The sequence below is a fragment of the Phragmites australis genome, chromosome 7 (genome assembly GCF_958298935.1).
Source record: "Phragmites australis chromosome 7, lpPhrAust1.1, whole genome shotgun sequence".
Classification (NCBI taxonomy): Eukaryota; Viridiplantae; Streptophyta; class Magnoliopsida; order Poales; family Poaceae; genus Phragmites; species Phragmites australis.
The window spans coordinates 10,174,007-10,198,733 of record NC_084927.1 but is presented as its reverse complement, the minus strand read 5'-3'; the positions used below and the strand labels follow the sequence as shown (position 1 = coordinate 10,198,733).

At 48.1% G+C, this 24,727-nt stretch overlaps 1 pseudogene; it reads left to right on the top strand.

Moving 5' to 3' along the window:
- Positions 1 to 11,669, top strand: part of LOC133925388 (uncharacterized) — a 41,507-nt pseudogene extending 29,838 nt beyond the window's left edge.
- The last annotated feature ends 13,058 nt before the right edge of the window (positions 11,670 to 24,727 follow it).

Below are 24,727 nucleotides of genomic sequence, written 5' to 3'. Positions count from 1 at the left end.
ATTAGACCCTTGAACTTTTCTGTAATTACCTAAAAGCCTCTATCTTTTTACAGATTAGTCCCTAAACTTTTCCATAATTACAATTAGGTCCCCTATTTTTACAAAAAGGTCCCTAAACTTTCTGTTTTATTCAAAATAAGCCCTTTTCTTTTTCAGATTAAACCCTAGATTTGTTTTAGCCCTAACGTTTTCGTCGTAGCTCCGTTGTAAGCGATTCTTGCGCTGATAGATTCATTTTTCAGGGCTCTTTCTTTCTAAATAGGTTTTATCTCATTGTTCTTTTGTTTTTGTGCTCTGTTCTTAGTGTATCTTGTTTGTGTTTTTGCCGGTAAAAGAGAGGTATTTACCACAACAATGTGTACTCTCAAAATATCCTCCCTGTGGGATCAAATGTTTTTGTCCACAAACGGAATCAAAACAATAAGGTGGTGAGGTACAAAGTGAGGCTTATAGCACAAGGGTTCACACAGAGACCTGGCATCAATTTTCGACGAAACATACTCTGCAGTTAAGTGGAATAATGTTCTGATATTTAATATTATTGGCATAGTCTCGTTGATTGATTATAAAATCTATATGAAATTCTCTAAAGGGCTTAAAATTCTAAATTTGAAAACAAATCACAATATGTATTGTGTATAGTCATTCCATGACTTAAAATAGTTGAATAAAATATGGTACAAACCGATTGAATGGGTTTCTTCTGCAGAAGGGTTACTCATATAACGATGCTTGAACATATGTGTTTATAAAGAAATCCTCAAGAGGATTTTGTATCATCTCCAGTGTACATACATGATCTCAATATCATTAGAAATACATAAGAAAGACATAATCATCTTAAGACGGAACTTTAGATGAATAATTTGGGAAAAACCAAATTTTCTTAAGTCTACAACTTGAGCATATTTCCTCAGCAATTCTTGTATACTAGTCTACATACATCCATAAGATATTGAAGAAATTCAATATGGATATATCATCCAAATTCCTATGGTCATTCAATCCCTTAAAATGGATAAAAATCCATTCAAATCTCGAGATGATGAAGAGATATTAGTACATGAAGTTTCACATCTCAGTACCTTTGAATCGCTAATGTGCCTTGCAAATTGCAACTTGCTTGATTTTGCATTTGCAGATAATTTTCTAGCTAAATATAGCATAAATCCAACAAAATACCATTGAGCAGGAGTAAAGTATATCACCAAATATCTCTAAGGTACAAAAGAATCTTGGTTTATTCTACCAGAAAATCCAAGACATGACTATGGTTTGATATACATATAATATGTAAGGAACCGTCCAAATAGTATTCCAATTTAATCATCAGGATGATCATTTGCTTAGTTACGACTATGATGATTAATCGAAATACCATCCCGGTAGTCCTGATATGTGTTTTGTACCCAAGATTGGAACACATGTACTTCCAACATATATCATCACAACACGGCTTAAGAAAGAACGAGTAATTAAATTATATTAAATTAACCATTTACAACAAAAGGAATCTAGGAGGACAAAGAACAGATTACCTCATAACCAAACTAGAAACTACGCAATGGAAGATTATCACCTATCAATACCAAAAGCTATGTGAAGCCATATGCCGGCAGTCAGATCGCCAACCAATGGTCAGACCGTGAGCCTGGGTTGATCAGACCGTGACCCTGGGGTGGTCAGACCGACCGGGAACAGAGAGTTTTGGGTTCTAAACGCCTCTGGCAGTCAGACCAACAGATCAATAGCGGTCAGACCGCCATGTTTATGTTCTCCCGGTTCGAGAGGTTTCAAAATGCAATCCTATAGGAAAAAAATTTCCATTCAACATGGTGATAAATATAGACATGTGAAACACTCTAATTATGCAAAAATCCAACAATATTTACACATTCTCAAAAAATTTAGAATATTCAGAGCGGATTTTATCCTTACGCTCCCAAGTTGCTTCATTCTCGGTGTGGTTGGCTCCATTGGACTTTGATGAATTTAATAGAGTGTCATCGAGTCTTGCGTTCTGCTTCATCTAAGATTCGAATTGGTCGCTCGCACTATGAGAGAACCAATTGCAATTCTTGATTTGCAACTTCAATGACTTCGGTTGGAACTCGAAGGCATTTTTCAGTTGCGAGATATGGAACACATTGTGAATAGAGGAGATGGACGGAGGCTAGTCCAATTGATAAGGCACCTCTCCACGTAGAGCAATTATTTGGAAAGACCCTACATAACGAGGCGCCAACTTCCCTCAGACTTGAAAGCGTCGAACCCCTTTGAGAGGCAATACCTTGAGATATGCAAAGTTCCCAATATAAAACACAAGCTCCCGATGGCGGCGGTCCGCAAATCTCTTCTATTGGGACCGAGTAGTGAGGAGACACTTGCAAATAGTCAGAACATGCTCTTCTGCCTCTTTAACCAAATCCATACCTAGAAAAGCCCTTTTGCTCGTTCAGACCAATTCAACGGCGTTCAGCATCTTCGGCCATAGAGAGCTTCAAATGTATCACGTCCTAAATCCGTAAACAGGTAATTAAGCATAATCATGCTTCTTAAGCATTATGATTAATTTTGTGCAATTTTATTTTGGAACACTAGTGCAATTCGTTAAAAGTCAATCGGACAAGAGAAATAATTTCGAGAGAGAAAAGAATAGAATTTGCAGTTAAAATGGACCCTGTTATCTAACATGTGGGCCCCACCAAGTGGGCCAACCACCCATCTCTCAAGGGGCAGCAGCCCACCTGCTCCCCCCTCTCTCTCTCACTCCACTCTCGTGCTCCCTGTCTCCTTAATCGTCCAAGCTAACGAGAGCAAGAGCTCTCCCTCCCTCTCTCTTTCTCCCCCAAAATCATAGCTCAAGAGAAGGAATCGAGGTATGCATGTACCACTCACGCGTTCACTAGCTCCTAAGCTATCCATCCATCCAATTCATTTTCATTTTCCTGAAGGATTCGATTTGATTTTGATGTCTTTTGGTGTTCTTGTTTGAAGAACGAGGAGCACCAGCATTCTTCCTCTTCCCGAGCGTTTCCTCCCTCTCCTGACGGTCACCAACCTCCATAAGCACCATGGGCAAGCCCCTTAGGCTTCCCCTGGCATGAATGCATGATTTGGTTGGTCGATTTTGAGTTGGAGCGGAGTTCTTGAGCTTTGGAGCTAAAATGAAGATTTTAGTAAGATTTGAGTTAAATATAGTGTTGCTAGATAGGTGAGTGAGTTCTATACTACATAAAATCCCTCAAACATACTCCCCTTTTGGTTTGGAGAGGATCGCAAATCAAATCGAACGAGATTTTCCACTTGAAGCAGCCTCTCTAGACAACCCGAATAATCTGGATTGACTCAGATAATCCGGGTAAACTTGGAGAAACCCTATTGAATTGTCTTTAGAAATTGCTAGGGTTTAGGGTGCAATTTAAGACTAGAACTCTTTGGATAGGGTATATACATGTTGTTGTAGCATACATTTAGCATGCAAGTTCAATCGGCCAGGGAAAAACACTTTAGAGCTTAACTCGGCCAGAAGCTGGATAGTCTGGATCAACCTAGAGTGTCCGGCCCAATCCGGAGTATCCAGACTCGACTCGGAGGGTCCGAGTAAATTCAATTTAGATTTAGCCGACGGCCCTCACCAAGAGGTTCACTCGGAGATTCCAGAACCCGGATACTTCGAGTTCAACCTAGAGTGTTCAGCCCAATCCAGAGTATCTGGACTTGACCCAGAGGTTCTGAGTTATTTCAAAAATTGCTAACCGAGAGCCCTCACCCGGAGGTTCACCATGGAGGTGCTGTAACCCGGATACACCAAGATCAACCCTGAGTCTCTAGCCTCCTATTACTTTTCCAACATTGTTTAGATCGTAAGTTTCATTATTTCTCCATATTTCTTACAACTTTAGCTTGTTCTTATGCATATTGTAGCATACATTGTGCACTTCATTTATGCTCATCATTGCACATGTTTTTCTTTAGTGAACGAAAAACTGGATCGTGTCGCGATCATGGTTGAGAGTGTTGCGCGGGTAGTATAAGGCAAACCCCAGAGCAACAGACAAAAATCTAAGCATACTTCTCCCATTAATTTGGATCATATGTGTCTAATGTGATAAATATGCTTTATGTACGTTATGCATGCGTTTGAGTCGATGCTGGGTAGAACTAATGTTGATGCACTAATTTTCCTGTCATGAATAATTTTTTATATGTATTCTTGTAGCCTAGGTTTAATATAATGTTGTCTAACTTAAAATATTATTCGTGATGCTTAGCAAGTGCTTAGGTCATCGGTAGAAATTGTGCAGTGAAATGTTTCATCGTTCATGAGCATAGGCTTTAATTACTTGTATAATGATCACAATGATGGGTTGATGGTGTTGGTTGGATGAGTGGTGAGGATGAGACGAGATGTAGACGGTGTTAGGGGTGTTTCCCTAGGTAGGTCAGGAAAGGAACCTGGACATTGTAGACCCCTTGCATTGCTTAAGCATTGATCGTTTTTGCAGTTGGCTCCAACACTTACCATACTTATCACATGTCGATCTAAAGGTAAGACAAGACAAATACCTCTATAGCTGTGATCATTTGGGTTTAAATATCGACGGTGTGAGCAGGCGGGCTTGTAGAGACAATTGTGGTTTGCTCCAGGAGTTAACCAAAGTGGGCTCTACACCAAGCGATGCACGATTCAAATGGTTATGGCTTATTGGGAAAGGTTGACAAGAGTACCCCTTGTATGGACCTATGTGGTCGTGCAAGCCGTATGGTCCTCAAGTCTTATGGGTAAAGTTGTACCCCCTGCAGGGCGTAAAAATATTTTTTATGCCACTCTCTCGGTCATGAGCATGCTTCTGTCCATTTGCAGCAGTTGTAGAGTTATGAATGTGGATTGAGGTGGTTGATGGGTTGAGATAGTGCTTTACATATATTATTCATATGGTTCCTTTTACATTATGTTTAGTTGATATTTATGGGCTAATTTGTTACTTTAGTCAGGTATAAATGCTCACATATGTTTATGTCAAATTTGCTTTAGCATATGAATTTACTTAACCATGTGGTCGTATTCTTACTAGCATCCCAATGCATAACCATTGGAGTCGGACTATTTATAAGTGTCCATTATGGATTAAGTCTTACAAGTACATTCGTACTTACGTTGCTTTTTCAGGTGCTACCGGCGAGGAGGAGATGATCTTTAGCTACTTCATGCCCGTCAAGGGTGGTGGCGAGCATGAGTAGGTAACTACTCGGAGGTCGTGCTTTTGTGATGGAGTCTAAGGGCATATGTCTCCATCCTTCTTTTGTTGTATAGTCTTTAGTCTGCCACTGCGTATTTTCTTTTGTTGGTTAGGAGTTGAGTCAGTTTTTATCTCCTGCTAGCTCTCTTTTGCTGTAAATTGTAATAACTTAGTAAATACTTAAGAACTTGTAATATAACTTTCTTTACTTTCTCTTTCTTAAGCTGCGTTGTGATGCTATATGTTGGAAAGGCATGTGTTTCGATCATGGGTATGAAACATGTGATGGGACTACCGAGGTGGTATTCTGGTTAATGATTGTAGTTGTGATTATGCAAATGATCGACTTAATATTGTCTCCGGGGACCTACTGCATCTTTTAGGCTTTGGAAGGCTGCACAGGCACCGGAGGGGTGGCCTGAAGGGATCCGCAGCCTCCGAGGGCTAGGCCTCCTGCTGAGGGTCCAGAGGCCGAAGGCTCTAGAGGGACTTGCTATAGCTTCAAGTCTTCGAAATTCCACGTACGTAGCGGAGAGATGGCCTGAAGTGGCCCGCAGCCTTTGGAAGTCGGGCCTCCTACTGAGGGTCCAGAGACTGAAGGCTCTGGAGGGACCTTTGATAGCAATCGTCAACCATTATCCTCAGACTGGTCTATTTTCCCCGAACAGTACCCCCTCATTCTCTGGCCCCGACATTCAAAGGAGTGAGAGGATGTAGAGGAAAACCAACTCCAATCTGGGCTAGTAAAAAGAATGCCCGAAGGCAATTCCTTGTCCCTGAGAAGTTTTTCTACGGGAACCGTGGGCGTTGATAGCGAAGCTCAAGGTTGATGGTGCATTGGTGGTGGCGACACGCCCTAGAGTTATGCTAAGGTTGGAGGTGCAGCCGGTGTCAAAGTCGAAGTTAAAGACCGAAGACGTATTAGTAGAGGAGGCACGCTCCGGAGCCTGTTTGGAGTTGGTATATGCCATATCAGGACCCAAGGCCAGAGGGGCATCGGTGGAGCTGATGCACTTCGGGGTCCTTGCAGAGGCCGATTTAGATTCTTCGGACTTCTTTGGTGATGGTTCTTCTTGCCATTTGAGTCTTGTCAGAGTGGAGATTACGTGTGGGATCGGGGGGCTCCCCAGGTTTCCTTTTTCGAGGATGACAGGATGGGATGTGTCCCTAGTGCATTTTGACTGGATAATATATGGGTTCGTTTAGGGTCTTGTGCACACGCCTCTGGCATGTGTCAAAAAGAGTCTAGGACATTAATGTGACGGGACGTTCATGCGAGAGAACGTGGCATCGCCGTGGGATGGTTCCATGTGTCAGCGGAACGACCGGGATATGGCCACGGGCCCCAGGGGATTCAATAGGGGACGACATGGAGTGACGCCACGTTGGTTCAGCTTCATCTCCCGGACGTACATGGCTGCTTGGCCCGGATATAAAGTTGGAATCATCCGGCTGGATTCACCACTGCCCCACGAGTGAGCACTTAACCTTTGACTTCAACATGGCATCGTCTTCCTCCTCATCCTCTTCGGAGATGTTGATGGTCTCGACTGCTTCTACGGGGGCTGGGCCAGCTCGATCGTCGGCGGTGACGCCGGTGGTTGTTATGCTTCCATCCCTACGGGGTGGATAGCTGCTTGCCGCTCTTGTTCAACCCTTGGTTCAGGAGACCACGCCTGTCGAGATCATCAATATTTATGACGACGATGAGGAGACCGATTGGGATCTCCTACGGAGGGAGAGCGACGAGGAGGAGCGGGCGTCTATGGAGACGCTGGTGGCTTTGGCGGCGAAGGAGGAGGCCAGGAAGAAGTGGAAGGAGGCCCTGACGGTGGCTCCTTCAGTTTCTTCTTCGTCTTCCAATAGCTCAGGGGCCGGTTACTGCATCAGCTTCCGCGGCGGCAGGGTGCGGATGAGGTGAATACGCCGCTCTATGCGTAGCCCCTGCAGGGACCCGTAGGAGGCAAAGGCGGTCTTCAGGGTAGCTTCTGGTGAAGCCATGGGACATCCCTATCTGGCGGAGGTCCGACTATGGCCCCACTGTGGGCCCTAGTTGCCTTTTGCCACTTTGTACTCTTTCTCCCCCTGGTTTGCTCTTTCGGGATCTGTCTCCTCCGTAGCGACCATTTACTGTTGCTTCTTTGTACGTGTCCTCTAGATACACGATTTGTTTAATAATATAATTTGGACATTTGGGGGCGATTGTATCTCTTTTTGGCCGAAGTGTAAGGGGATCCTTTGAACATATGACTGCATGTCTGTGTGCCTTCGTGCCGCGCTTCTTCGCCTTCTTCGTAGGTGATGGCTAGTTTTTTTGGATGACCGAGGTATTGAGACTTCGCATAGATCAAAGTCATTTTTTCTAGGGAGAGGTGGCCTCAGGAATCTGGTAGCGGCAGATACGTAGAGCAACTAAGGAGGGCCGCGCGAAGTAGTGGCGAGTTCGTCATTGCTGACCATTGTGTACTCGGGTTCGATGTTGGTAGGGTTTTCTTCCAAATTTGTTCCAGATTTTTGACCCGACGAAGTCCATCAGGAATCTTTGGGGACAAGCTCCGGAGGTGGTCCACGACCCTTTGGGTTCTTAGCCGCTGCCCAGCTCCAGAGGTAATCCGTCTAAAGCCTGGCGATAGCGTGTCGGAGGAGAAGTAGAAGGCTAGATGGGAGAGGTGGTCCTCGACCCCCTCAGCCCTTAGCCGCTGCCCAGCTCCGGAGGTTATCCGTCCGGAGCCTTGAAAGTGCATCTAGGCCCCCTAAGTGGGTTTTGGCTAATTGATGACAAAACGATTAAGGGACTAATGAGTTTATTGAAGCTATGAACAGGTTTAGTTCCATTGGTGAAGTTATACGATATTGGCGTCCCCCAAAAGAAAAGAGAAGCGGTTTGTAGTACTCAATAGGATTTAATTTAATTTTATTTTTGAAATTGAGTTTAGGAAAGTCGTACTATTATGAGGGATGCAATTGATAGTTTTGATGGTGTCTCAGTGCTTAGAGTGGCCTCTTAAAACCAAAAGTTGAGAGACACATTCACCCACGGACACCGGGAAATAGGCTAAGTTGTTCTGAGTTCGAAGTCTCCGATATACACCGGATACTCCGGTACCTGGTGTTTTTGGCCGGAGTCTCCGAGTGAGACTCCACCAGAGAGTTTCAGTTTTGATATTTTTAAAGTGTCGGAGTCTCCGGGGTACACCTGATACTCCGGTATCTGGAGAGGCTGGAGACTCTGACAAGTCTCCGGAACTATATTCTGTATGGCGTTTAAGTGCCAATCGGAGTCTCCGGTGTACACCGGATACTCCGAGTTAGTTCAATAGAACTGTAACAGCTAGTTCTAACACTGTTCTGGGCTCGATTTTGAAGTGCCACCCAAAGTCTCCAATGTACACCGAATACTCTGGGTTAAGCCAATCAGAATAGTAACGGCTAGTTTTTTGAGGGAAAGCTATATATACTCCCTCACCTCTTTGCATTGAATGTTTTTGCTATTGCTGTTGAGCTACTTCTTGACAAAGCCTCCCAAAGCATTCAAGAGCCCCTCCAAACCTCTCTAGTGCTTAGACTATTACAAGATTTGAGAGTTAGGGTTTGGAAGAGAGATTTGAGTTAGTGAACCAAAATCCAATCTTTGAGCATTGAGTTCGTCGTCAAGCTTTCATTTGTGATCTTTTTCTCTTGGAGCCTCGTGCTCCTAGATGGCAAGGCGTCGCCCGTAGAGTATCCAAGGATTGTGGAGTGCCATGGGAAGTTTGTAATCACCTGTTGACTTGAGTAAGAACACCTAGCTTGATCTTTGTTGTCGCTAGGAGAGGATAGGGTTGAAAGAGACCTGGCTCTTTGTGAGCTCCTCAACGGAGATGCAGGCACTTCTTAGTGAGGTGGCCGAACTTCAGGATAAATCCTTTGTCTCCTTTACTTTCTTGCAAGTTTTACTTGTTCTTGTTGTTTTAGGGGATTCTCCCAAATCCTATTGTTTGTGACTATTCTACTACAGGGTGTTGTTGATAAGGTCATCATACATATATTAGAACATGTGGTAACACTTAGAATCAAGTAGACTTGCTTAGATTCATTTCGATTTCGCACACCTGTATAGGACGGATAATCCAGATAAGACTGAATACTCCAGACACCGGAGTATCCGGACTCTGTCTTAATCCGCTGCTGAGTTTTAAATTTCAGAAACGCCTATTCACCCCCCTCTAGGCGACATCAAGTACATTCAATTGGTATCAGAGCCAACCCTCCTACAAAGCTTCCCTGCTTGGAGGTTTCTCGATGTCGACATCCAGGGCGAAAGGTCCAAAAGATGACGGGAACCTGAAGTCTCCCAAAGATGATCCGTCGAAGAACAGCGAAGGTAGTGGTAATGGTAAGGGAAATGAAATACCTTTCAATTATGATTGTTTAAATTCTTCTAACTCTTATATCTCCGTTCCTTCCGGGCGTGCACCATATTTAATGGTACACATTACGCAGCTTAGAGGCACAAAATGAAATTGCATCTAATATCTCTTCATCCAAGTGTTTGGAAGATTTTGCACAGGTTTTGAGTTGTCGAATGAAGACAAAAAGCTCACTCCCAAACAAGAGCAAAATCTTCATCGCAATGCACAAGCCGCAAGTGTATTGCTTGGTGTACTGTTCTTATGTATATTTGTGTGCTCATGTAGATGATTCAGTCCGAGAGTTCGGGAATTTCCAGAAAGAAGATTTCGAAAGACCTATGCATCACTTCGACGAAGGCAAGTGTCTTGACCATGTTGTGAATCCAATTTTTACATAAAGATAGTCTTTATCAAATATGCATGCTGTTTTACAAAATGGGCAGTATAGCAAACACTAGTGTCAGTTGTAGATGTTATATCCTTAAAATAACATCATGTTTATGCTTAGCTATGCTTTTAGATGAACATGTAGCATGTAGGTGATGAATCATGAGTTATGAATTAAAAGTTGATATAGGAAGTATGGCATGAAAACTGATGTTGGTAAGGGAGTTAACAACAAGGATATTTGGGGTTTTGGGCAAGAAAGGGGTTATTTTCCGATATGGTTGGTTGATTGGAAATGTTTGGTAATCTACCCTCATGGGGTTATTGGCGGTCTTGCCCAGAGCATTTTAAGGACCGGTTCGTGGAGCGATCATCCATGGCAACAGAACAACCACGAGACCAATATGGTACGGTTTGACCTAGTAATTAGATGTTCTCCCAGTGTTGTATGAGCCAATTGGATGTGTAGATAAGGAAGTGTTATTTCCCAATTCTACCCGGCACCAGAGGGGCTTCTGGGGTGGAGGGTTACTCCACTTATGTACGGCGGTGAAACCTTAGTGGGCAAGTGCATACTGGGAGACTCTTTGGAAAAGCCACGTAGTGATCTCTTGACGCACACCCCGGAAGTGTGTAAGGTACCGGTAGGTACCGGCAACAGAGAAGATCACGACTCGTGGGTAAAGTGTACAAACTCTGTAGAGTGTCAAACTAAATATTCAGCCATACTCACGGTTATGAGCAACATAGACCCTCACATGATTAGTCGGGTGGATGTCTTACATGGTTGAGAATTGGTTGAATTCTCGGAGGATTAAGAAAATCTTTTGTACATCTTTTCCTTTTTAAAATAAAATTTGCTTTTCCATAGTTCAAGAATAAAATCGGCTTTTATGCAAATAAACCCTAGAGAATAGGAAATCTTGGTTCAAGCCACCATATCATTATTCATTTTACCCCCACTTGTTGAGTATTGGAAATACTCATACTTGTTGTTTCAGAAGGTGAAACTTTTGAAGAATTCCCTGAAGATGATGCCGAGTTCTAAGCTTGTGGAGCTTCCGGTTGGCTGCCTATTGGCATGGAGCTGCGCTGTACTGTTCCGCTGTGGTGTATTTTTCTTTTAGACCCATGTGTGGTCATTTTGTAATAAATAACGTTGTAATAAGAAGCACTGTGTCTGTTATGTACTGATGACGTCGCTATATGTATGAATAAACTGATCATGACATACATATAGTTTACATCTGGTTTTGATCTTTAAACCGGGTGTGACAGAAGTGGTATCAGAGCCGTGTTGACCGTAGGTCTCAAGCCTAGCTAGAAATGGTCGCGTATTAAGGATTAATTTATAAAAACTATATTTGCAAAATTTTCGTTTACCTTTGAGCTTCATTTTATTGCTTTATTAAAAATATTTTGCTGATACTCTCTTGTTTCCAAACTGTAGATGGCCTGCATCAAGAAGACTGCCCGCAAGACCACCGGCGGCTATGTTCCTCCCCGCGCCCCTGCCACCTTTGCACCTAACGCCTCTGCTAGACCCAACCATGGAGTCACTATTCCCAAGAATGGAGGCAAGAAGCTGTACCATTCCAAGGGATTTGAAGCAGGGAAGGCACCGATGATACTGGTTGAGATGCTGTAGCGTCTGGGGTACACCAAGGCGCCTGTCTACCACGGTCTTCGTCAAACTCGTCCAGGACATGAGGAGTGGATGGTAGAGGTGTGCATCTACGGTTCTCCAGAAGGCGATGACAACTATGAGATCGTGGGAATCCACAAAGCAATGGCAGTCCGTGCAAGCTTCGAAGCAGGGACTAGCTTGTGTCTGTGAGCGCCACAGGAGTACCCTGAGGAGGACTTCCTACGACTACTTTCCTCGTCGAGAGCGTGGAAGTCGGGACATCAAGGTGAAGACAACCACACACGAGCATAGTGGTGTGGCTCGAGAGCAGGTGCTGCTAGCTATGACACTGCATGAGGACCTGGATGAAGCTTTGGACGAGCTTCAGGACACACGCAAGCGCCTTCGTGATGCCGAAACACAGATCAGGGAGCTGCAGAAGAGCCTCAATGGGATGTCTAGCTCTTCTGACTCAGAGGACCAGTCCGTTCACTCACCCTCCCCCAAGAGGCCGCGCCGCAGTGATCCTTCTAGAGAGGAGTCTTCGGAGGACAACGACCAGTCAGTTGCTAAACTATCTACCGGATCTCATGCTTAGGAGACCACCTAGAGCCAGTTTAATAAATCGTCTAGATCGTTTGTGTCGTCTGATCTAGTTTTTGTGTGGTTGTGTCTGTAATGTGATCAATGTTATGAGTTGGATCTTTGCATGATTGTTGATGTAATGTGGGTGCTCTTTCTCCACGTTGCATCAGTTATCTTATAATATAATAATTAGTTGGGAGTCTTTTGCTCTTGTTCTATCTGTTTCGGTCATATCTTGTCATCTTTGCTTTTTCCCTCTGTTCTCCACTCATGCCTTGGCAACCAACAGATGGTGAACACCAGGAGAACCCCCGCGCTTACAACAACAATGTCAACAACAACTAGCAACTGCCGCATCCTCCTCCGCCACCTCAGTTCAACATGGAGCAGCTGATGGCCATGCAAACGCAAATTCTTCAGGGACTAGCTCAGACTATGGTAAATATGCAGCAGGCCCCCATGCACATGCAAGCTCCTCCTCCACCACAGAATAGGTTGGGAGAGTTCATGAGAACCAAACCCCTAGTGTTCTCACAGGCTGTGGAACCAATGGATGCCAACAACTGGTTGAAAGCCACGGAGAAGAAACTCTGGATAGCTCAGTGCAACGACGGGGAAAAAGTCTTGTTTGCTTCACATCAACTTTCCGGACCAGCGGCAGATTGGTGGGACGCATATGTCAACGCCCATGAAGAGGAAAATATCTTCTCAAGGCCAAGGCTCAAGCAGTCACTCTCGACCCCGCTATAATCCACCTCAACAAGGACCAATGTTCCGTCAACAGAATCAGCATCCGAACTAGAACAAGCCACAGATGCAAGTTCGGCGCTCAAACTTCCAAACCCCTCGTCAGGCCCCACCACCCGCACCTCAACAGAAGTTTGGCAATCAGGCACTTTCCACCGGAAAAGCATGTTTCATCTGTGGTGAAGAAGGGCATTATGCCAATAAATGCCCGAAGAAGAAACCCAACAACCCTCCCATGCAGTATGGCAATGGGAATGCTCCAAGGCAAGGCCAGTATCAAGCTCCAGGCCGCAATGGGAACCAGGCACTAGCTCCAACCAACCAGGCTCAACAGAACTACGCACGTGGGCGAGTCAACCATGTCACTGCTAAAGAAGTCCAAGAAGTGCAAGATGTGGTGCTTGGTATGTTCCTTGTCAACTCAAACCCAGCATCAGTTTTATTTGATTCAGGAGCATCGCATTCATTCATCACTACAAGATATGTTGCGAAGTATAATCTGCCAATTGTGCTTATGAAGCAGCAAATGATTATTAGCTCTCTTGGAGGAGAGATGAGGGCAAAGTATATATGCTCAAAGCTAAGCCTTTATATAAAGGGGGTAGACTTCTTAACCAACCTTGTAGTTCTGGAATCCAGTGGAATTGATGTTATTTTAGGTATGAACTGGCTAGCAAAATATAAGGGAATCATAGACTGCGCCAGAAGAGCAGTTCAACTGACCAACAAACAAGGCATGCAGGTCGAGTTTGTTGAAACTATACCCTCAGTAGAGGAATGCTCACTAAATCAAATGAAGGGTATTCCTATAGAAGAGATCAATGTGGTGAACGAGTTCCCGGATGTTTTTCCTGATGATCTTCCAGGTATGCCGCCAGATCGTGAAATAGAATTTGTTACTGAGTTAGTGCCAGGAACTGCACCTATATATAAGAGACCTTATAGAATGGATGCCAATCAGCTGGCAGAGCTCAAGGAGCAAATCCAAGAGCTGTTAGACAAAGGGTTTATCCGCCCCAGTTCTTCGCCCTGGGGAGCCCCAGTCATCTTTGTACCAAAGAAAGATGGAACGCAAAGGATGTGCATAGACTATAGGGCTCTCAATGAAGTAACTATCAATAACAAATATCCACTGCCTCACATTGATTGTCTGTTTGATCAGTTGAAAGGAGTGTGTATTTTCTCCAAGATTGATCTTCGGTTCGGATACCACCAGATGAAGATTCGCGCTTCGGATATTCCAAAGACTGCATTCGTTACCCGATATGGCCTTTATGAGTTCACGGTAATGTCTTTTGGCTTGACAAATGCACCAACATATTTCATGTACCTAATGATAAGGTCTTCATGGAGTTTCTGGACAAGTTCGTCGTGGTGTTTATTGATGATATCCTGATCTTCTCCAAGAACGAGGAAGAACACGAGGAACACTTACGGATGGTATTACAGAAACTCAGAGAGAACCAGCTATATGCCAAATTGAGTAAGTGTGAGTTCTGGTTGACAGAAGTACCTTTTCTTGGTCATATTATTTCATTAGGAGGTGTATCTATGGATCCATCCAAAGTGAGGGATGTTCTAAACTGGAAAACCCCGCAGAACATTTCAGAGATCCGCAGTTTCTTGGGTTTAGAAGGGTATTACCGCCGGTTTATAGAAGGTTTTTCCAAGATAGCGAAACCAATGATAGAACTACTAGAAAAAGGAGCAGAATTCAAATGGACAGCCGCTCAAGAAGCCAGTTTCAACGAGTTGAAGAAAAAGTTAACCTCTGCACCAGTTCTTATTATGCCAGATACCCAGAAGTCATTCTCTGTGTATTGTGATGCGTCTCCACAAGGATTGGGATGTGTGCTTATGCAAGAAGGTCATGTGGTAGCATATGCATCTAGGCAGTTGAGGAAACATGAGGAAAATTATCCGACCCATGATTTGGAGTTAGCTGCAGTTGTTCATGCCTTAAAATTTTGGAGACACTACCTCATTGGCAACCGATGTGAAATATATACGGATCATAAAAGCCTAAAATATATTTTCACCCAACCGGATCTTAATCTTCGGCAACGTAGATGGTTGGAATTAATCAAAGATTATGATGTGGGAATACATTACCACCCTGGAAAAGCGAATGTTGTAGCAGATGCTCTGAGTAGGAAGGGTTATTGCAATATGACTATGTTGAAAGGAAATCAGCCGGAATTATGCAAGGAGTTTGAGAGGTTAAATTTGGGTATTGTTGCTGATATGGATGCAACAGTAATAGAAATGAAGTCACAATTGGAACAAGACATCCGAAAAGAACAGTGGTAAGATGAGAAAATAAAGGAGATCAAAGAACTCATGAAAATAAATAAAGCACCGGGATTCTTGGAAGATAGTCAAGGAACAGTATGGTTTGAGAAAAGAATCTGTGTGCCCAACCAGAAAGCTTTAAGGGATCTGATCTTGCAAGAAGCACATGATTCTGCATATTCCATCTATCCCGGAAGCACCAAGATGTATCTGGATCTGAAAGAGTATTATTGGTGGTATGGTATGGTATGAAAAGAGATGTCGCTGAATATGTAGCTTTGTGTGACACCTGTCAGAGAGTAAAGGCAGAACATCAAAGGCTAGCTGGATTATTGCAACCCTTCAAAGTTCCAGAGTGGAAGTGGGAAGAAATCTGTATGGATTTCATCGTCGGGTTACCCCATACTCAAGCAGGCTACGATTCTATCTGGGTAGTGGTGGATCGCTTACGAAAGTTGCGCATTTTATCCCAGTCAAGACAACATATTCAAGTGCAAAACTTGCCGAGCTGTATATGTCAAGAATTGTGTGCCTACATGGTGTACCCAAAAAGATCGTGTCAGACATAGGTACCCAATTTACCTCTCGCTTCTAGCAAAAGCTACATGAATCCTTGGACACTAAACTGAACTTCAGTTCTGCATATCACCCCCAAACCGATGGACAGACCGAGAGGACCAACCAAGTATTGGAAGATATGTTAAGAGCCTACACCTTGAAGTACAGGCAGAGTTGGGATAAAAGCTTACTGTCGGTGAATCAGGAACCAGGGGTCCCCGAGTCCCGAGGCCAGGCTAGCAGTTTGCCACGTGGCGCCCTCCCGCGGGGATCATCTCCGCGAGGTACGAGAAGACTAAGTCCCGGGAGGGGGTGCTCGGGGCCATGAACAGTGGTCCTCAAGTACCCGAGTTCCTCGATGATCCGCGAAGACCAAGTACCGGGAAGAAAGTGCTCAGGGTCATGAACAGTGGCCCCCGAGCACCCAAGTCCCCCGACGACCAGAAAAGCCGAGTACCGAGAAGGGCGTGCTCAGGGCTGCGAACAGCGGCCCCCGAGCACCCGAGTACCCCGAGGACCCAAGGGAGTTAGTTCCGGGAGAAAGTGCTTGGAGCCATGAACAGCAGCCCCCGAGCACTCGGTTCCCTGAGGATCTGAAGAGTCAATTCTGGGAGAGAGTACTCGGGGCCGTAAACAGTGGCCCCTGAGCACTCGGTTCCCCAAGGACCAAGAAAGGGTATATCTGGGAGAGAGTGCTCGGGGATGTGAACAGTGACCCCCCGAGCACTCGGTTCCCCGACGGCCTAAGAAGTCCTTCGCCGGTGGCCCCCACAAAGGTCCAGCGGCGAGGTGTCAACCAGTGAAAGGCCCGATGCCGCATTTAAGATGGCGCGTGGCCTGTCACTTCCAACTGCTCCTGCCATGCTCGGTGTCAGTTCCTTCCATATTCCAGCAGGAGGGCGTGGGGACATTTAATGCACGGGTCCCATCTCGGGTCATCCGGCGCGCCTCGGGATAGCATCGCGAGGCCCAAGGCGCCCCGCCTGCCGCCCTACTGTGTCAGGCGTACAAGACCGGGCAGGCACGCCGGGCCGTTCAGTGGATGCCCGGTGGGCCCTCTTCGTGGCGCCCATTGCAGAACAACATCATAACGACCTAGACCGGACGGGGGCACGTTTTCAACTCCCCGGTCACTTCACACAGCAGCCCATGATGGTTGCTTTTCATTTATGGCGCCTTGGAACTCGTGCCCTCCCTTTCTGGGCACGCTACCGCCGGTGAGTATTTAAGGAGGGCCGGTCGGCACAGAGCAAAGAGAGATTCAAACACTCAGAGCCAAGGAACAAGACAGAGGTTCAGTACAAGCATAGAAGCTGAGATCACCAAAGAACAAAGAGCCCGAAGGTCTAGGATAAACAAACATTCTTGTAACCAGCAACATCCCTGAGAAATATTCTCAGTGCATTTATAGCATCCACACAGGAGTAGGGTATTACACTCAGTCCGGCCCAAACTTGTCTAAAAACCTCCAGTGCATTTACTGCATTCTGCATCAGATCATTCCATTCCACCTGCCATCGCCTTTACGCCCATTAATTTCTCCCGCAAAACAGATTCAGAATCATCCCCACGGCCGAATCTCAAAGGGGGTCCCTCCGGATCCCTGCTTTAGGAGTTCACCCTCCGACAAGTAGCGCGCCAGGTAGGGGGGTTGCATCCCTGAATTTGTTAGCTTTTTCTGCAGAAAAAATGGCAAGTGGCCATCGTATCCGACGCACCGGCTCCAGCTCCAATGAGGAAATGGAGCCCCTCGCGCAGGAGGCCCCAATCGCTGCTGCTCCTCAGCAGCAGCCACGGTTCGCCCGCACGGCGCTCCCCTCTCATGGGGACCATGGCACCGGGCCCAGCAGGGCCGCCGTCGCTGTTGCGAGCGCATCGCCTAACCCCCAGCAAGCAGCAGAAACTCCTACCGCTAGATCCACGTCTGGACAGCGCCGGGCGCTGTTGCGGCGCAGGCTCACCTTTGGCGATGCTAGTCCTGGCAGCGCGCTGCTTGCGGCGCAAGCTCTCCTCAGGCACCCGCCAGTCCAGGCGGCGTGGGAAACCCCAGAAGGCCACTGGCTCCAGGAGGTGGCCGCTCTGGTGGGCACGGCTCACCGTCAGGTGCTGGCCGAGAGCTCCCGGGCTACCTCCCACCGCGGCGCAACCAAGACCGGTCCATCATCAGGTGGCGGTCGAACTGGCCGAGGGGCCTCCAAGCGGAGCGCCGCCCCCCTGGCCACTACCGGAGCTCAGGACCTCCGTTTGCACCTCAACGAGCGGAGGGCCATCGAAGATGCGTGTGTTACCCTTGAGCGCCAACGAGAGTCCCGGCATGAGGCTGAAGCTGAGAACCAGGCCTCCTCCATGCCGACCCATGACCGCCGGGGCTCCCCGGCTCACCGGCGTTCACCGCTCAAGGGCGCTACCTGCGCAGCAGGGTACGGCACAGGCTGTCGCGCATTCACTAGCGAGCTCTGCAGGGTCAAATGGCCCACCAAGTTTCGGCCAGAACTACCGGAGAAGTACGACGGGTCCATCGACCCCGTCGATTTCCTCCAAATCTACACCACCGCTGTCCAAGCGGCTGGCGGCAATGAAAAGGTGGTGGCCAATTATTTCCATGTAGCCTTTAGGGGCTCTACCCATTCTTGGCTTCTGAACTTACCCCCAGAATCCATCGGCTCCTGGGATGACCTCTGCCACCAGTTTGTGGCAAACTTTCAGGGCACGTTCACACGCCCCGCCCTGGAGTGCGACCTCCACACCATCACACAGCAGGGGGGAGACGCTGCGGCGCTTCATACAGCGCTTCAGCCAGGTCCGCAACACCATCCCGCGGATAACCCCCCACGCTATCATTGTCGCATTTCGGCAGGGTGTCCGCGACTAGCGGATGCTCGAGAAGCTGGGCACGCACGAAGTAGAAACCACTGCGGAACTCTTTGCGTTGGCCGACAAGTGCGCCAAGGTGGCGGAGGCTCGGGCGTGGCATGTTCCGCGCCCTGAGCATCCCGCCGCCGATCAACCAGGTCCTTCCCGCTCTGAAGGTGGGAAAAGAAAAGGAGAAGAAGGCGCGAGGCTATCCCTGTTGTGCTGGCCCGGGGCCCTGCCCCTGGGCCAGCCCAGGAGCCTGACCACCAGCCAGCTCGTCGGGCGGCTACTAACAGAAGGCCCGCACCCGCAAGGGCTTTGGCCCGAGCCCCTCCGAGGGCTCTGGCTCCCGCGAGGGCTCCTGCTCCCGCAAGAGCCCCCGTTCCTGCGAGGCCCGAGCCGGGGAAGTGGTGCTAGATCCACCAGACCGAGTGGCATGACCTCACGGAGTGCCACACGATCAAAGGTCTCATCGAGCGGTTCCAGAGGGACCGCGAGGAGCCCCGCAGGTGTGGCGACGACAGAGCCACCCCCGACAACAAAGAGCTCGGCTTCCAGGAGCCTGAGCACACCGTCGCTTTCATCGACGGAGGCGCGTACACGCTCTCCTCCTGCCGCAGTGTCAAGACCATGCGGCACAAGGTGTGCTCGGCGACCCCGAGCACGGAGGCCGCGAGGCCCCTGAAGTGGTCGGACTCCCCGATCACGTTCAACCTGGCCGACCACCCCGCAAGTACTGCAAGCGTGGGGCGACTACCCCTGGTAGTGTCCCCCACCATCTGCAACATAAAGGTTAGCAGAGTGCTGATCGACGGGGGTGCAGGCCTGAACCTCCTTCTCCAGGAGGCCTTTGAGAAGTTGCAGGTGCCTTCCAGGCGTCTAAAGCCGTCGCTCCCCTTCTACGGGGTGACGTCCGGGCACTCCCTGCCCCTCGGGCAGGTCGAGCTGCCCGTGACATTCGGGAGCCGGGATAACTTCCGGACGGAGAACATCATCTTCGATGTCGTGGAACTTTCCCTCCCCTACAACGCCATCCTCGGGCGCCCGGCGCTCGCTCGTTTCATGGTGGTCACCCACTACGCGTACCTCATGGTCAAGAAGGCTTGATCGCGAAAATAGCGTAAAGGGGGAACAGTTCGCTCCCCTCCTTCTTTTATACCCTAGGGATTTCAAACGATGCCTACTGCGGCGCGCTCGACGAGACAAACTTCCTCGGCCGACGCGAGCGCCAGGCGAATCTCCCTCGGTCTACGCTGTTGTCAGCAGTCGTCAGGCGCACTACCCTCGATCTGCGCGGTTGCCACGCGCGTCGCCTGCCTCGTCATCGCGCGCCGCCTGCCTCATTATCGCGCGTCGCCTGCCTTGTCATCGCACGTCGCCTACCTCGTTATCACGCGCCTCGGGAGTCGGCTGGATGCACGTCCGTTCGGCTCCCCGTAGGGCCGTACCAGAAGCCTGGGCCAGAGAGGCCAGCGCCTAAAAACGCGCCACGTGGCGTCGGTGCTGGGATCGGCCTCGATGAAGACGAGGGCCCCATCCGCAGTCTCTGGGCCATCGCCTACCAATGGGCCTGGGGGCTATTGTCGGTGAATCAGGAACCAGGGGTCCCCGAGTCCCGAGGCCAGGCCAGCAGTTTGCCACGTGGTGCCCTCCCGCGGGGATCATCTCCGCGAGGTACGAGAAGACTAAGTCCCGGGAGGGGGTGCTCGGGGCCATAAACAGTAGTCCCCGAGTACCCGAGTTCCCCGATGATCCGCGAAGATCAAGTGCCGGGAAGAAAGTGCTCGGGGTCATGAACAGTGGCCCCCGAGCACCCAAGTCCCCCGACAACCAAAAAAGTCGAGTACCAGGAAGGGCATGCACGGGGCTGCGAACAGCGGCCTCCGAGCACCCGAGTACCCCGAGCCAAGGGAGTTAGTTCCGGGAGGGAGTGCTCGGGGCCGTGAACAGCGGCCCCCGAGCACTCGGTTTCCTGAGGATCTGAATAGTCAATTCCGGGAGAGAGGGATTGGGCCGTGAACAGTGGTCCCCGAGCACTCAGTTCCCCGAGGACCAAGAAAGGGCATATCCGGGAGAGAGTGCTCGGAGATGTGAACAGTGACCCCCGAGCACTCGGTTCCCCGACGGCCTAAGAAGTCCTTCGCCAGTGGCCCCCACAAAGGTCCAGCGGTGAGGTGTCAACCAGTGAAAGGCCCGATGCCGCATTTAAGAGGGCGCATGGCCTGTCACTTCCAACTGCTCCTACCACGCTCGGTGTCAGTTCCTGCCATATTCTGGCAGGAGGGCGTGGGGACATTTAATGCACGGGTCCCATCCCGTGTCATCTGGCGTGCCTCGGGATAGCATCGTGAGGCCCAAGACGCCCCGCCTGCCGCCCTGCTGTGTCAGGCGTACAAGACCGGGCGGGCACGCCGGGCCGTTCAGTGGCTGCCCGGTGGGCCCTCTTCGCGGCGCCCGTTGCAGAACGACATCATGACGATGCAGATTGGACGGGGGCGTGTTTTCAACCCCCCCCCCTCGTTACTTCGCGCAACAGCCCATGATGGTTGCTTTCCATTTATGGCGCCTTGGAACTCGTGCCCTCCCTTTCTGGGCACGCTACCACCAGCGAGTATTTAAGGAGGGCCGGTCGGCACAGAGCAAAGAGAGATTCGAACACTCAGAGCCAAGGAACAAGACAGAGGTTCAGTACAAGCACAGAAGCTGAGATCACCGAAGAACAAGGAGCCTGAAGCTCTAGGATAGACAAACATTCTTGTAACCTGCAATATCCCTGAGAAACATTCTCAGTGCATTTATAGCACCCACACAGGAGTAGGGTATTACGCTTAGTGCGGCCCGAACCTGTCTAAAAACCTCCAGTGCATTTACTGCATTCTGCATCCGATCATTCCATTCCACATGCCATCGCATTTACGCCCATTTATTTCTCCCACAAAACAGATTCAGAATCATCCCCCCGGTCGAATCTCAAAGAGGGTCCCTCCGGATCCCTGCTTTAGGAGTTCACCCTCCGACACTTACCATATGTAGAGTTTTCTTACAATAATAGCTATCAAGCCAGTCTCAAAATGTCTCCATTTGAAGCTTTATATGGTAGAAAGTGCAGAACTCCGTTGTATTGGAACGAAACTGGAGAAAGCCAAGTGTTTGGACCAGAAGTTTTTAGAAGAGCAGAAGAGCAGGTTTAGACCATACGGGAAAACTTGAGGACTGCATAGACCTAACAAAAGAGTTATGCGGATAATCGACGAAGAGAATTGACCTTTGAAGTGGAAGATATGGTGTATTTGAAAGTCTCACCTATCAGAGGTCTCGACAGGTTTAAGGTTAAAGGGAAATTGGCACCCAAGTATATTGGACCATTCAAGATAATCGCTAGACATGGAGAGGTAGCATATCAGCTGGAACTACCATCTGCACTGGCTGATGTGCATGACGTATTTCATATATCTCAATTAAAGAAAATGTTTAAGAGTGCCAGAGGAACAGTTGTCCCTGGAAGAAGTGGACCCAAAAGAAGATCTGACGTATGCAGAATATCCTATTAGAATTCTGGGCACTGCAGAGCGAACGACAAGAAGAAAGGCTATTAGAATGTGTAAGGTTCAATGGAGTCATCACTCAGAAGATGAGGCAACCTAGGAGCGAGAAGATGATCTGAAGGCAGAATTTCTGCAGCTGTTAGAAGATCAACCCGAATCTCGAGGGCGAGATTCATCCTACGAGGGGTAGGTTTGTAACACCCAAAAATTCAATATTTGCAATAATTTAAAATTTTGCTAGAAATTTAATGAGGTGTTGCAACTTAGTTCAATAGGAAATTAATTCCTAAATTTAACTTGGCCTAGGATAAATGTTTGAATGCATTCATGCCGTTGTAGATGCAATAAGGTTTTATTGGGTGGAAAAGTTTGCAAAATTTCGCTAGGGTTCGCCGCTTTAAAACCTCATTTGAAAATTTGTTGAAATTCAATTGGAAAAGGCTTTAAAAATCAAGAAAATGCTTTTGGGCCGAATTCCTTTTTCGACCGAGCTCACCTCCTCCCCATCCCTTCTTTCTCATCACGCGTGGGCCGGCCTGCTCCGTTTCGGCCCGAGCTGCCTCACCCCGCCGCTCTCACCACCAGGTGGGCCCAGCACCGAGCCGAGCCAAGGGCCCACCTGAGTCGCCCCTTTTCTTCCTCTCTCGCTATCGCGTGGGTCCCGCCCGAGCCGCGAGCCGAGCTGCCGCCCGATCGGCTCCTCTTCTCCTTCCTCCGACCGCACCCGAGCTCCAACGCTGCTGGCCATTTTCCCTTCTCCCGCGCCCTCTCCTCTCCCAACAACTGTCGGATCCGAGCCCTAAAGCCCCATTAAGCTCCCCGGACCATTTCCCCCTCATTTCCCCTCTCTATTCCGCGGTAAAAGTAAGAAAAATAGTCGGCCATTAATCCATGGCTGCCGCCCCCTTTCTCTTCCAATTCCTACCACCCTACTCCTCCTCTCCTCTATTTAAGCCGCCCATTCTCTCCGTGGCAAAGTCCCTCGCATTTTGCTTTAGCTCCCACACTTTTTCCTCGCCGATTTCGTCGTCGCCGGCCTCTTCTTTGCCAACTCTGGTGAGGAGCTCTGCCGACGCCGTTCTTCGCGACTGAACCGCCTCCAGCCAAATTGACCCATCCATCATCTTCGCAGGACCGTTCTTCCCGACCGCCGCCATCATCCTCACCGTTGCCCGGTCACCCCGACGCCCCTCCGGCCTTCTGTTTTGCCCGGGGTAAGTTTGCCAGACTCCCCTCACTCCTTTCCGCCGCTCGTCGGAGCAGCCCGGCCGTCGGAGCCCGATTCAATTAACTCCGGCCGCACTCCGACCACCCTGCCGCTGTCGGCCACCGTTCGCGCCGCCGGACCAAACTCGGATCAATCTCGGCCGTCCGATCTCCTTTCTATGGCCAGGACTATAACCCCTTTTTTTTTTAAGTTCGGTCCACCGTGGACCCGTAGACCGGCCTTCAGGCCCTGGTCCACGGGCTCATGAACCCATTTTACAACCTTTTCTAATAGAAGAATAAATCAATAAATGTTTATTGCATCATAAATCCAATTTCCAGTATAAAAACAATTCGGATTTTCTCTGATAATAAGTAAAAATTTGCAGAAGCACCCTTGGAACTTCAAACGCTCGTAACTTTTTGCTCGTAGCTCCGATTTAGGCGATCTTTGCGCTCATATTCTCGTAGCAACGTGTAGATTTTGTTTATAGGGTTTTTCCCTAGTTTTAGGACTATTTGGTGTACTATTGTTATGTATATTTGTGTACTCGTGTAGACGATTCAGTCCAAGAGTTCGGAAATTTTCAGGAAGAAGATTTTGAAGGACCTGTGCATCACTTCGACGAAGGCAAGTGTCTTGACCATGTTGTGAACCCAGTTTTTACATAAAGATAGTTTTTATCAAATATGCATGCTGTTTTACAAAATAGGTAGTATAGCAAACACTAGTATCAGTTGTAGATGTTATATCCTTAAAATAATATCATGTTTATGCTTAGTCATGCTTTTAGATGAACATGTAGCATGTAGGTGATGAATCATGAGTTATGAACTAAAAGTTGATATGGGAAGTATGACATGAAAACTGATGTTGTTAAGGGAGTTAACAACAAGGATATTTGGGGTTTTAGGCAGGAAAGAGGTTATTTTCCGACATGGTTGGTTGATTAGAAATGTTTGGTAATCTACTCTTATGGGGTTATTGGCGGTCTTGCCCAGACCATTTTAAGGACCGGTTCGTGGAGCGACCATCCATGGTAACAGAACAACCACGAGACCAATATGGTACGGCTTGGCCTAGTAATTAGATGTTCTCCCAGTGTTGTATGAGCCAATTGGATGTGTAGATAAGGAAGTGTTACTTCCTGATTCTACCTGGCGCCAGAGGGGCTTCTGGGGTGGAGGGTTACTCCACTTATGTACGACGGTGAAACCTTAGTGGGCAAGTGCATACTGGGAGACTTTTTGGAAAAGCCTCGTAGTGATCTCTTGGCACACACCCCGGAAGTG